This window comes from Harmonia axyridis, chromosome 6 (assembly GCF_914767665.1).
Source record: "Harmonia axyridis chromosome 6, icHarAxyr1.1, whole genome shotgun sequence".
In the NCBI taxonomy this organism is placed as follows: Eukaryota; Metazoa; Arthropoda; class Insecta; order Coleoptera; family Coccinellidae; genus Harmonia; species Harmonia axyridis.
The window spans coordinates 14,842,813-14,855,288 of NC_059506.1; positions in this window are offsets into that span (position 1 = coordinate 14,842,813).

The window sequence follows — 12,476 nt, forward strand, 5'->3', positions numbered from 1 at the left end:
CCGAGTCCAAGAAAATCAACAATGTGGAATGGCTTACTTGGATAATTGATCATTATACAGAAAGAATGGAATAAGAACAGTCCCTTATATCGATGTGGTTTCCATAGACACGTGTGTCAAGCTTTCGTCCCTGTGCAATACGATGAAAAGTGTTAGAATGAGAAACATTGAAGAAAATAACAAACGAATGAAATCAACAACAGAAGTCAGTCGTGCATTTGTGGTTACAGCAGCAATTGACCTTACCACGTGGGAGATTATAGCTACCTGCGTGACATCCGAGTCCAAGAAAATCAACAATGTGGAATGGCTTATTTGGATAATTGTTCATCAGAAAGAAAAAAGGGAATAAGAAGAGTCCCTTATACCAATGTGGTTTTCTTAGACACGTGTGTCAAGCTTTCGTCCCTGTGCAATGTGATAAAAAGTGTTAGAATGAGAGACATATAAGGAAAAAACAAACAAATGAAATCAACAACAGAAGTCAGTCGTGCATTTGTGGTTAAAGCAGCAATTGACCTTACCACGTGGGAGATTATAGCTACCTGCGTGACATCCGAGTCCAAGAAAATCAACAATGTGCAATGGCTTACTTGGATAATTGTTCATTAAACAAAAAGAAGGAAATAAGAACATTCCTTATACCAAAGTTGTTTCCTTAGACACGTGTGTCAAGCTTTCGTCCCTGTGCAATACGATGAAAAGTGTTAGAATGAGAAACATTGAAGAAAATAACAAACGAATGAAATCAACAACAGAAGTCAGTCGTGCATTTGTGGTTAAAGCAGCAATTGACCTTACCACGTGGGAGATTATAGCTACCTGCGTTACATCCGAGTCCAAGAAAATCAACAATGTGGAATGGCTTACTTGGATAATTGTTCATTAAACAAAAGAAGGGAATAAGAACAGTCCCTTATGCCAAAGTGGTTTCCTTAGACACGTGTGTCAAGCTTTCGTCCCTGTGCAATACGATGAAAAGTGTTAGAATGTGAAACATTGAAGAAAATAACAAACGAATGAAATCAACAACATAAGTCAATCGTGCTTTTGTGGTTACAGCAGCAATTGACCTTACCACGTGGGAGATTATAGCTCCCTGCGTGACATCCGAGTCCAAGAAAATCAACAATGTGGAATGGCTTACTTGGATAATTGTTCATTAAACAAAAAGAAGGGAATAAGAACAGTCCCTCATACCAAAGTGGTTTCCTTAGACACGTGTGTCAAGCTTTCGTCCCTGTGCAATACGATGAAAAGTGTTAGAATGAGAAACATAGAAGGAAATAACAAACAAATGAAATCAACAACAGAAGTCAATCGTGCATTCGTGGTTACAGCAGCAATGGACCTTACCACGTGGGAGATTATAGCTACCTGCGTGACATCCGAGTCCAAGAAAATCAACAATGTGGAATGGCTTACTTGGATAATTGTTCATTAAACAATAAGAAGGGAATAAGAACAGTCCCTTATACCAAAGTGGTTTCCTTGGACACGTGTGTCAAGCTTTCGTCCCTGTGCAATACGATGAAAAGTGTTAGAATGAGAAACATTGAAGAAAATAACAAACGAATGAAATCAACAACAGAAGTCAGTCGAGCATTTGTGGTTAAGCAGCAATTGACCTTACCACGTGGGAGATTATAGCTACCTGCTTGACATCCGAGTCCATGAAAATCAACAATGTGGAATGTCTTACTTGGATAATTGATCATTATACAGAAAGAAGGGAATAAGAACAGTCCCTTATACCAATGTGGTTTCCATAGACACGTGTGTCAAGCTTTCGTCCCTGTGCAATACGATGAGAAGTGTTAGAATCAGAAACATTTATGGAAATAACAAACAAATGAAATCAACAACAGAAGTCAGTCGTGCATTTGTGGTTAAAGCAGCAATTGACCTTACTACGTGGGAGATTATAGCTACCTGCGTGACATCCGAGTCCAAGAAAATCAACAATGTGCAATGGCTTACTTGGATAATTGTTCATTAAACAAAAAGAAGGGAATAAGAACAGTCCCTCATACCAAAGTGGTTTCCTTAGACACGTGTGTCAAGCTTTCGTCCCTGTGCAATACGATGAAAAGTGTTAGAATGAGAAACATAGAAGGAAATAACAAACAAATGAAATCAACAACAGAAGTCAATCGTGCATTCGTGGTTACAGCAGCAATGGACCTTACCACGTGGGAGATTATAGCTACCTGCGTGACATCCGAGTCCAAGAAAATCAACAATGTGGAATGGCTTACTTGGATAATTGTTCATTCAACAAAAAGAAGGGAATAAGAACAGTCCCTTATATCAATGTGGTTTCCTTAGACACGTGTGTCAAGCTTTCGTCTCTGTGCAATACGATGAAAAGTGTTAGAATGGGGAAGATTGGAGGAAATAACAAACGAATGAAATCAACAACAGAAGTCAGTCGAGCATTTGTGGTTAAGCAGCAATTGACCTTACCACGTGGGAGATTATAGCTACCTGCGAGACATCCGAGTCCATGAAAATCAACAATGTGGAATGTCTTACTTGGATAATTGATCATTATACAGAAAGAAGGGAATAAGAACAGTCCCTTATACCAATGTGGTTTCCATAGACACGTGTGTCAAGCTTTCGTCCCTGTGCAATACGATGAGAAGTGTTAGAATGAGAAACATTTATGGAAATAACAAACAAATGAAATCAACAACAGAAGTCAGTCGTGCATTTGTGGTTAAAGCAGCAATTGACCTTACCACGTGGGAGATTATTGCTACCTGCGTGACATCCGGGTCTAAGAAAATAAACAATGTGGAATGGCTTACTTGGATAATTGTTAATTGAACAAAAAGAAGGGAATAAGAACAGTCCCTTATACCAAAGTGGTTTCCTTAGACACGTGTGTCAAGCTTTCGTCCCTGTGCAATACGATGAAAAGTGTTAGAATGAGAAACATTGAAGAAAATAACAAACGAATGAAATCAACAACAGAAGTCAGTCGAGCATTTGTGGTTAAGCAGCAATTGACCATACCACGTGGGAGATTATAGCTACCTGCGTGACATCCGAGTCCATGAAAATCAACAATGTGGAATGTCTTACTTGGATAATTGATCATTATACAGAAAGAAGGGAATAAGAACAGTCCCTTATACCAATGTGGTTTCCATAGACACGTGTTGACACACGTGTCTATGGACGAAAGCTTGACAGCTTTCGTCCCTGTGCAATACGATGAGAAGTGTTAGAATGAGAAACATTTATGGAAATAACAAACAAATGAAATCAACAACAGAAGTCAGTCGTGCATTTGTGGTTAAAGCAGCAATTGACCTTACCACGTGGGAGATTATTGCTACCTGCGTGACATCCGGGTCTAAGAAAATAAACAATGTGGAATGGCTTACTTGGATAATCGTTAATTGAACAAAAAGAAGGGAATAAGAACAGTCCCTTATACCAAAGTGGTTTCCTTAGACACGTGTGTCAAGCTTTCGTCCCTGTGTAATACGATGAAAAGAGTTAGAATGAGGAACATTGAAGGAAATAACTAACAAATGAAATCAACAACAGAAGTCAGTCGTGCATTTGTGGTTACAGCAGCAGTTGACCTTACCACGTGGGAGATTATAGCTACCTGCGTGTCATCCGAGTCCAAGAAAATCAACACTGTGGAATGGCTTACTTGGATAATTGATCATTATTCAGAAAGAAGGGAATAAGAACAGTCCCTTATACCAATGTGGTTTCCAAAGACACGTGTGTCAAGCTTTCGTCCCTGTGCAATACGATGAGAAGTGTTAGAATGAGAAACATTGAAGGAAATAACAAACAAATGAAATCAACAACAGAAGTCAGCCGTCCAATTGTGGTTACAGCAGCAATTGACTTTACCACGTGGGAGATTATAGCTACCCGCGTGTCATCCGAGTCCAAGAAAATCAACAATGTGGAATGGCTTACTTGGATAATTAGTAATTAAACAAAAAGAAGGGAATAAGAACAGTCCCTTATACCAAATTGACCTTACCACGTGGGAGATTATAGCTACCCGCGTGTCATCCGAGTCCATGAAAATCAACAATGTGGAATGGCTCACTTGGATAATTGAGCATTATACAGAAAGAAGTGAAAAAGAACAGTCCCTTATACCAATGTGGTTTCCATAGACAGGTGTGTCAAGCTTTCGTCCCTGTGCAATACGATGAGAAGTGTTAGAATGAGAAACATTGAAGGAAATAACAAACAAATGAAATCAACAACAGAAGTCAGTCGTGCATTTGTGGTTACAGCAGCATTTGACCTCACCACATGGGAGATTATAGCTACCTGCGTGACATCCGAGTCCAAGAAAATCAACAATGTGGAATGGCTTACTTGGATAATTGTTCATTAAACAAAAAGAAGGGAATAAGAACAGTCCCTTATACCAAAGTGGTTTCGTTAGACACGTGTGTCAAGCTTTCGTCCCTGTGCAATACGATGAAAAGTGTTAGAATGTGAAACATTGAAGAAAATAAAAAACGAATGAAATCAACAACATAAGTCAATCGTGCATTTATGGTTACAGCAGCAATTGACCTTACCACGTGGGAGATTATAGCTCCCTGCGTGACATCCGAGTCCAAGAAAATCAACAATGTGGAATGGCTTACTTGAATAATTGTTCATTAAACAAAAAGAAGGGAATAAGAACAGTCCCTCATACCAAAGTGGTTTCCTTAGACACGTGTGTCAAGCTTTCGTCCCTGTGCAATACGATGAAAAGTGTTAGAATGAGAAACATAGAAGGAAATAACAAACAAATGAAATCAACAACAGAAGTCAATCGTGCATTCGTGGTTACAGCAGCAATGGACCTTACCACGTGGGAGATTATAGCTACCTGCGTGACATCCGAGTCCAAGAAAATCAACAATGTGGAATGGCTTACTTGGATAATTGTTCATTCAACAAAAAGAAGGGAATAAGAACAGTCCCTTATATCAATGTGGTTTCCTTAGACACGTGTGTCAAGCTTTCGTCTCTGTGCAATACGATGAAAAGTGTTAGAATGGGGAAGATTGGAGGAAATAACAAACGAATGAAATCAACAACAGAAGTCAGTCGAGCATTTGTGGTTAAGCAGCAATTGACCTTACCACGTGGGAGATTATAGCTACCTGCGAGACATCCGAGTCCATGAAAATCAACAATGTGGAATGTCTTACTTGGATAATTGATCATTATACAGAAAGAAGGGAATAAGAACAGTCCCTTATACCAATGTGGTTTCCATAGACACGTGTGTCAAGCTTTCGTCCCTGTGCAATACGATGAGAAGTGTTAGAATGAGAAACATTTATGGAAATAACAAACAAATGAAATCAACAACAGAAGTCAGTCGTGCATTTGTGGTTAAAGCAGCAATTGACCTTACCACGTGGGAGATTATTGCTACCTGCGTGACATCCGGGTCTAAGAAAATAAACAATGTGGAATGGCTTACTTGGATAATTGTTAATTGAACAAAAAGAAGGGAATAAGAACAGTCCCTTATACCAAAGTGGTTTCCTTAGACACGTGTGTCAAGCTTTCGTCCCTGTGCAATACGATGAAAAGTGTTAGAATGAGAAACATTGAAGAAAATAACAAACGAATGAAATCAACAACAGAAGTCAGTCGAGCATTTGTGGTTAAGCAGCAATTGACCTTACCACGTGGGAGATTATAGCTACCTGCGTGACATCCGAGTCCATGAAAATCAACAATGTGGAATGTCTTACTTGGATAATTGATCATTATACAGAAAGAAGGGAATAAGAACAGTCCCTTATACCAATGTGGTTTCCATAGACACGTGTGTCAAGCTTTCGTCCCTGTGCAATACGATGAGAAGTGTTAGAATGAGAAACATTTATGGAAATAACAAACAAATGAAATCAACAACAGAAGTCAGTCGTGCATTTGTGGTTAAAGCAGCAATTGACCTTACCACGTGGGAGATTATTGCTACCTGCGTGACATCCGGGTCTAAGAAAATAAACAATGTGGAATGGCTTACTTGGATAATCGTTAATTGAACAAAAAGAAGGGAATAAGAACAGTCCCTTATACCAAAGTGGTTTCCTTAGACACGTGTGTCAAGCTTTCGTCCCTGTGTAATACGATGAAAAGAGTTAGAATGAGGAACATTGAAGGAAATAACTAACAAATGAAATCAACAACAGAAGTCAGTCGTGCATTTGTGGTTACAGCAGCAGTTGACCTTACCACGTGGGAGATTATAGCTACCTGCGTGTCATCCGAGTCCAAGAAAATCAACACTGTGGAATGGCTTACTTGGATAATTGATCATTATTCAGAAAGAAGGGAATAAGAACAGTCCCTTATACCAATGTGGTTTCCAAAGACACGTGTGTCAAGCTTTCGTCCCTGTGCAATACGATGAGAAGTGTTAGAATGAGAAACATTGAAGGAAATAACAAACAAATGAAATCAACAACAGAAGTCAGCCGTCCAATTGTGGTTACAGCAGCAATTGACTTTACCACGTGGGAGATTATAGCTACCCGCGTGTCATCCGAGTCCAAGAAAATCAACAATGTGGAATGGCTTACTTGGATAATTAGTAATTAAACAAAAAGAAGGGAATAAGAACAGTCCCTTATACCAAATTGACCTTACCACGTGGGAGATTATAGCTACCCGCGTGTCATCCGAGTCCATGAAAATCAACAATGTGGAATGGCTTACTTGGATAATTGAGCATTATACAGAAAGAAGTGAAAAAGAACAGTCCCTTATACCAATGTGGTTTCCATAGACAGGTGTGTCAAGCTTTCGTCCCTGTGCAATACGATGAGAAGTGTTAGAATGAGAAACATTGAAGGAAATAACAAACAAATGAAATCAACAACAGAAGTCAGTCGTGCATTTGTGGTTACAGCAGCATTTGACCTCACCACATGGGAGATTATAGCTACCTGCGTGACATCCGAGTCCAAGAAAATCAACAATGTGGAATGGCTTACTTGGATAATTGTTCATCAAAAAGAAAAAAGGGAATGAGAACAGTCCCTTATACCAATGTGGTTTCCTTAGACACGTGTGTCAAGCTTTCGTCCCTGTGCAATACGATGAAAAGTGTTAGAATGAGAAACATAGAAGGAAATAACAAACAAATGAAATCAACAACAGAAGTCAGTCGTGCATTCGTGATTACAGCAGCAATGGACCTTACCACGTGGGAGATTATAGCTACCCGCGTGTCATCCGAGTCCAAGAAAATAAACAATGTGGAATGGCCTACTTGGATAATTGTTAATTAAACAAAAAGAAGGGAATAAGAACAGTCCCTTATACCAATGTGATTTCCTTAGACACGTGTGTCAAGCTTTCGTCCCTTTGCAATACGATGAGAAGTGTTAGAATGAGAAACATTGAAGGAAATAACAAACAAATGAAATCAACAACAGAAGTCAGTCGTGCATTTGTGGTTACAGCAGCAATTGACCTCACCACGTGGGAGATTATAGCTACCTGCGTGACATACGAGTCTAAGAAAATCAACAATGTGGAATGGCTTACTTTGATAATTGTTCATTAAACAAAAAGAAGGGAATAAGCACAGTCCCTTATACCAAATTGGTTTCCTTAGACACGTGTGTTCAGCTTTCGTCCCTGTGCAATACGATGAAAAGTGTTAGAATGAGAAACATTGAAGAAAATAACAAACGAATGAAGTCAACAACAGAAGTCAGTCAGTCGTGCATTTGTGGTTACAGCAGCAATTGACCTTAACACGTGGGAGATTATAGCTACCTGCGTGACATCGCAGTCCAACAAAATCAACAATGTGGAATGGCTTACTTGGATAATTGTTCATCAAAATGACAAAAGGGAATAAGAACAGTCCCTTATACCAATGTGGTTTCCATAGACACGTGTGTCAAGCTTTCGTCCCTGTGCAATACGATGAGAAGTGTTAGAATGAGAAACATTGATGGAAATAACAAACAAATGAAATCAACAACAGAAGTCAGCCGTCCAATTGTGGTTACAGCAGCAAATGACCTTACCACGTGGGAGATTATAGCTACCCGTGTGTCATCCGAGTCCAAGAAAATAAACAATGTGGAATGGCCTACTTGGATAATTGTTAATTAAACAAAAAGAAGGGAATAAGAACAGTCCCTTATACCAATGTGATTTCCTTAGACACGTGTGTCAAGCTTTCGTCCCAGAGCAATACGATGAAAAGTGTTAGAATGAGAAACATAGAAGGAAATAACAACCACATGAAATCAACAACAGAAGTCAATCGTGCATTCGTGGTTACAGCAGCAATGGACCTTACCACGTGGGAGATTATAGCTACCTGCGTTACATCCGAGTCCAAGAAAATCAACAATGTGGAATGGCTTACTTGGATAATTGTTCATTAAATAAAAAGAAGGGAATAAGAACAGTCCCTTATACCAAAGTGGTTTCCTTAGACACTTGTGTCAAGCTTTCGTCCATTTGCAATACGATGAAAAGTATTAGAATGTGAAACATTGAAGGAAATAACAAACAAATGAAATCAACAACAGAAGTCAGTCGTGCATTTGTGGTTACAGCAGCAATTGACCTTACCACTAGGGAGATTATAGCTACCTGCGTGACATCCGAGTCTAAGAAAATCAACAATGTGGAATGGCTTACTTTGATAATTGTTCATGAAACAAAAAGAAGGGAATAAGCACAGTCCCTTATACCAAAGTGGTTTCCTTAGACACTTGTGTCAAGCTTTCGTCCATTTGCAATACGATGAAAAGTATTAGAATGAGAAACATAGAAGGAAATAACAAACAAATGAAATTAACAACAGAAGTCAGTCGTGCATTTGTGGTTACAGCAGCAATTGACCTTACCACGTTGGAGATTATAGCTAGCTGCGTGACATCCTAGTCCAAGAAAATCAACAATGTGGAATGGCTTACTTGGATAATTGTTCATCAAAAAGAAAAAGGGGAATAAGAACAGTCCCTCATACCAATGTGGCTTCCTTAGACACGTAAGTCAAGCTTTCGTCCCTGTGTAATACGATGAAAAGAGTTAGAATGAGAAACATTGAAGGAAATAACAAACAAATGAAATCAACAACAGAAGTCAGTCGTGCATTTGTGGTTACAGCAGCAATTGACCTTACCACGTGGGAGATAATATATCCCTGCGTGACATCCGAGTCCAAGAAAATCAACAATGTGGAATGGCTCACTTGGATAATTGATCATTATACAGAAAGAATGGAATAAGAACAGTTCCTTATACTGATGTGGTTTTCATAGACACGTGTGTCAAGCTTTCGTCCCTGTGCAATACGATGAAAAGTGTTAGAATGAAAAACATTGAATAAAATAACAAACGAATGAAATCAACTACAGAAGTCAGTCGTGCATTTGTGGTTACAGCAGCAATTGACCTTACCACGTGGGAGATTATAGCTACCTGCGTGACATCCGAGTCCAAGGAAATCAACAATGTGGAATGGCTTACTTGGATAATTAGTAATTAAACAAAAAGAAGGGAATAAGAACAGTCCCTTATACCAAATTGACCTTACCACGTGGGAGATTATAGCTACCCGCGTGTCATCCGAGTCCATGAAAATCAACAATGTGGAATGGCTTACTTGGATAATTGAGCATTATACAGAAAGAAGTGAAAAAGAACAGTCCCTTATACCAATGTGGTTTCCATAGACAGGTGTGTCAAGCTTTCGTCCCTGTGCAATACGATGAGAAGTGTTAGAATGAGAAACATTGAAGGAAATAACAAACAAATGAAATCAACAACAGAAGTCAGTCGTGCATTTGTGGTTACAGCAGCATTTGACCTCACCACATGGGAGATTATAGCTACCTGCGTGACATCCGAGTCCAAGAAAATAAACAATGTGGAATGGCCTACTTGGATAATTGTTAATTAAACAAAAAGAAGGGAATAAGAACAGTCCCTTATACCAATGTGATTTCCTTAGACACGTGTGTCAAGCTTTCGTCCCTTTGCAATACGATGAGAAGTGTTAGAATGAGAAACATAGAAGGAAATAACAAACAAATGAAATCAACAACAGAAGTCAGTCGTGCATTCGTGATTACAGCAGCAATGGACCTTACCACGTGGGAGATTATAGCTACCCGCGTGTCATCCGAGTCCAAGAAAATAAACAATGTGGAATGGCCTACTTGGATAATTGTTAATCAAAAAGAAAAAAGGGAATGAGAACAGTCCCTTATACCAATGTGGTTTCCTTAGACACGTGTGTCAAGCTTTCGTCCCTGTGCAATACGATGAAAAGTGTTAGAATGAGAAACATAGAAGGAAATAACAAACAAATGAAATCAACAACAGAAGTCAGTCGTGCATTCGTGATTACAGCAGCAATGGACCTTACCACGTGGGAGATTATAGCTACCCGCGTGTCATCCGAGTCCAAGAAAATAAACAATGTGGAATGGCCTACTTGGATAATTGTTAATTAAACAAAAAGAAGGGAATAAGAACAGTCCCTTATACCAATGTGATTTCCTTAGACACGTGTGTCAAGCTTTCGTCCCTTTGCAATACGATGAGAAGTGTTAGAATGAGAAACATTGAAGGAAATAACAATCAAATGAAATCAACAACAGAAGTCAGTCGTGCATTTGTGGTTACAGCAGCAATTGACCTCACCACGTGGGAGATTATAGCTACCTGCGTGACATACGAGTCTAAGAAAATCAACAATGTGGAATGGCTTACTTTGATAATTGTTCATTAAACAAAAAGAAGGGAATAAGCACAGTCCCTTATACCAAATTGGTTTCCTTAGACACGTGTGTTCAGCTTTCGTCCCTGTGCAATACGATGAAAAGTGTTAGAATGAGAAACATTGAAGAAAATAACAAACGAATGAAGTCAACAACAGAAGTCAGTCAGTCGTGCATTTGTGGTTACAGCAGCAATTGACCTTAACACGTGGGAGATTATAGCTACCTGCGTGACATCGCAGTCCAACAAAATCAACAATGTGGAATGGCTTACTTGGATAATTGTTCATCAAAATGACAAAAGGGAATAAGAACAGTCCCTTATACCAATGTGGTTTCCATAGACACGTGTGTCAAGCTTTCGTCCCTGTGCAATACGATGAGAAGTGTTAGAATGAGAAACATTGATGGAAATAACAAACAAATGAAATCAACAACAGAAGTCAGCCGTCCAATTGTGGTTACAGCAGCAAATGACCTTACCACGTGGGAGATTATAGCTACCCGTGTGTCATCCGAGTCCAAGAAAATAAACAATGTGGAATGGCCTACTTGGATAATTGTTAATTAAACAAAAAGAAGGGAATAAGAACAGTCCCTTATACCAATGTGATTTCCTTAGACACGTGTGTCAAGCTTTCGTCCCAGAGCAATACGATGAAAAGTGTTAGAATGAGAAACATAGAAGGAAATAACAACCACATGAAATCAACAACAGAAGTCAATCGTGCATTCGTGGTTACAGCAGCAATGGACCTTACCACGTGGGAGATTATAGCTACCTGCGTTACATCCGAGTCCAAGAAAATCAACAATGTGGAATGGCTTACTTGGATAATTGTTCATTAAATAAAAAGAAGGGAATAAGAACAGTCCCTTATACCAAAGTGGTTTCCTTAGACACTTGTGTCAAGCTTTCGTCCATTTGCAATACGATGAAAAGTATTAGAATGTGAAACATTGAAGGAAATAACAAACAAATGAAATCAACAACAGAAGTCAGTCGTGCATTTGTGGTTACAGCAGCAATTGACCTTACCACTAGGGAGATTATAGCTACCTGCGTGACATCCGAGTCTAAGAAAATCAACAATGTGGAATGGCTTACTTTGATAATTGTTCATGAAACAAAAAGAAGGGAATAAGCACAGTCCCTTATACCAAAGTGGTTTCCTTAGACACTTGTGTCAAGCTTTCGTCCATTTGCAATACGATGAAAAGTATTAGAATGAGAAACATAGAAGGAAATAACAAACAAATGAAATTAACAACAGAAGTCAGTCGTGCATTTGTGGTTACAGCAGCAATTGACCTTACCACGTTGGAGATTATAGCTAGCTGCGTGACATCCTAGTCCAAGAAAATCAACAATGTGGAATGGCTTACTTGGATAATTGTTCATCAAAAAGAAAAAGGGGAATAAGAACAGTCCCTCATACCAATGTGGCTTCCTTAGACACGTAAGTCAAGCTTTCGTCCCTGTGTAATACGATGAAAAGAGTTAGAATAAGAAACATTGAAGGAAATAACAAACAAATGAAATCAACAACAGAAGTCAGTCGTGCATTTGTGGTTACAGCAGCAATTGACCTTACCACGTGGGAGATAATATATCCCTGCGTGACATCCGAGTCCAAGAAAATCAACAATGTGGAATGGCTCACTTGGATAATTGATCATTATACAGAAAGAATGGAATAAGAACAGTCCCTT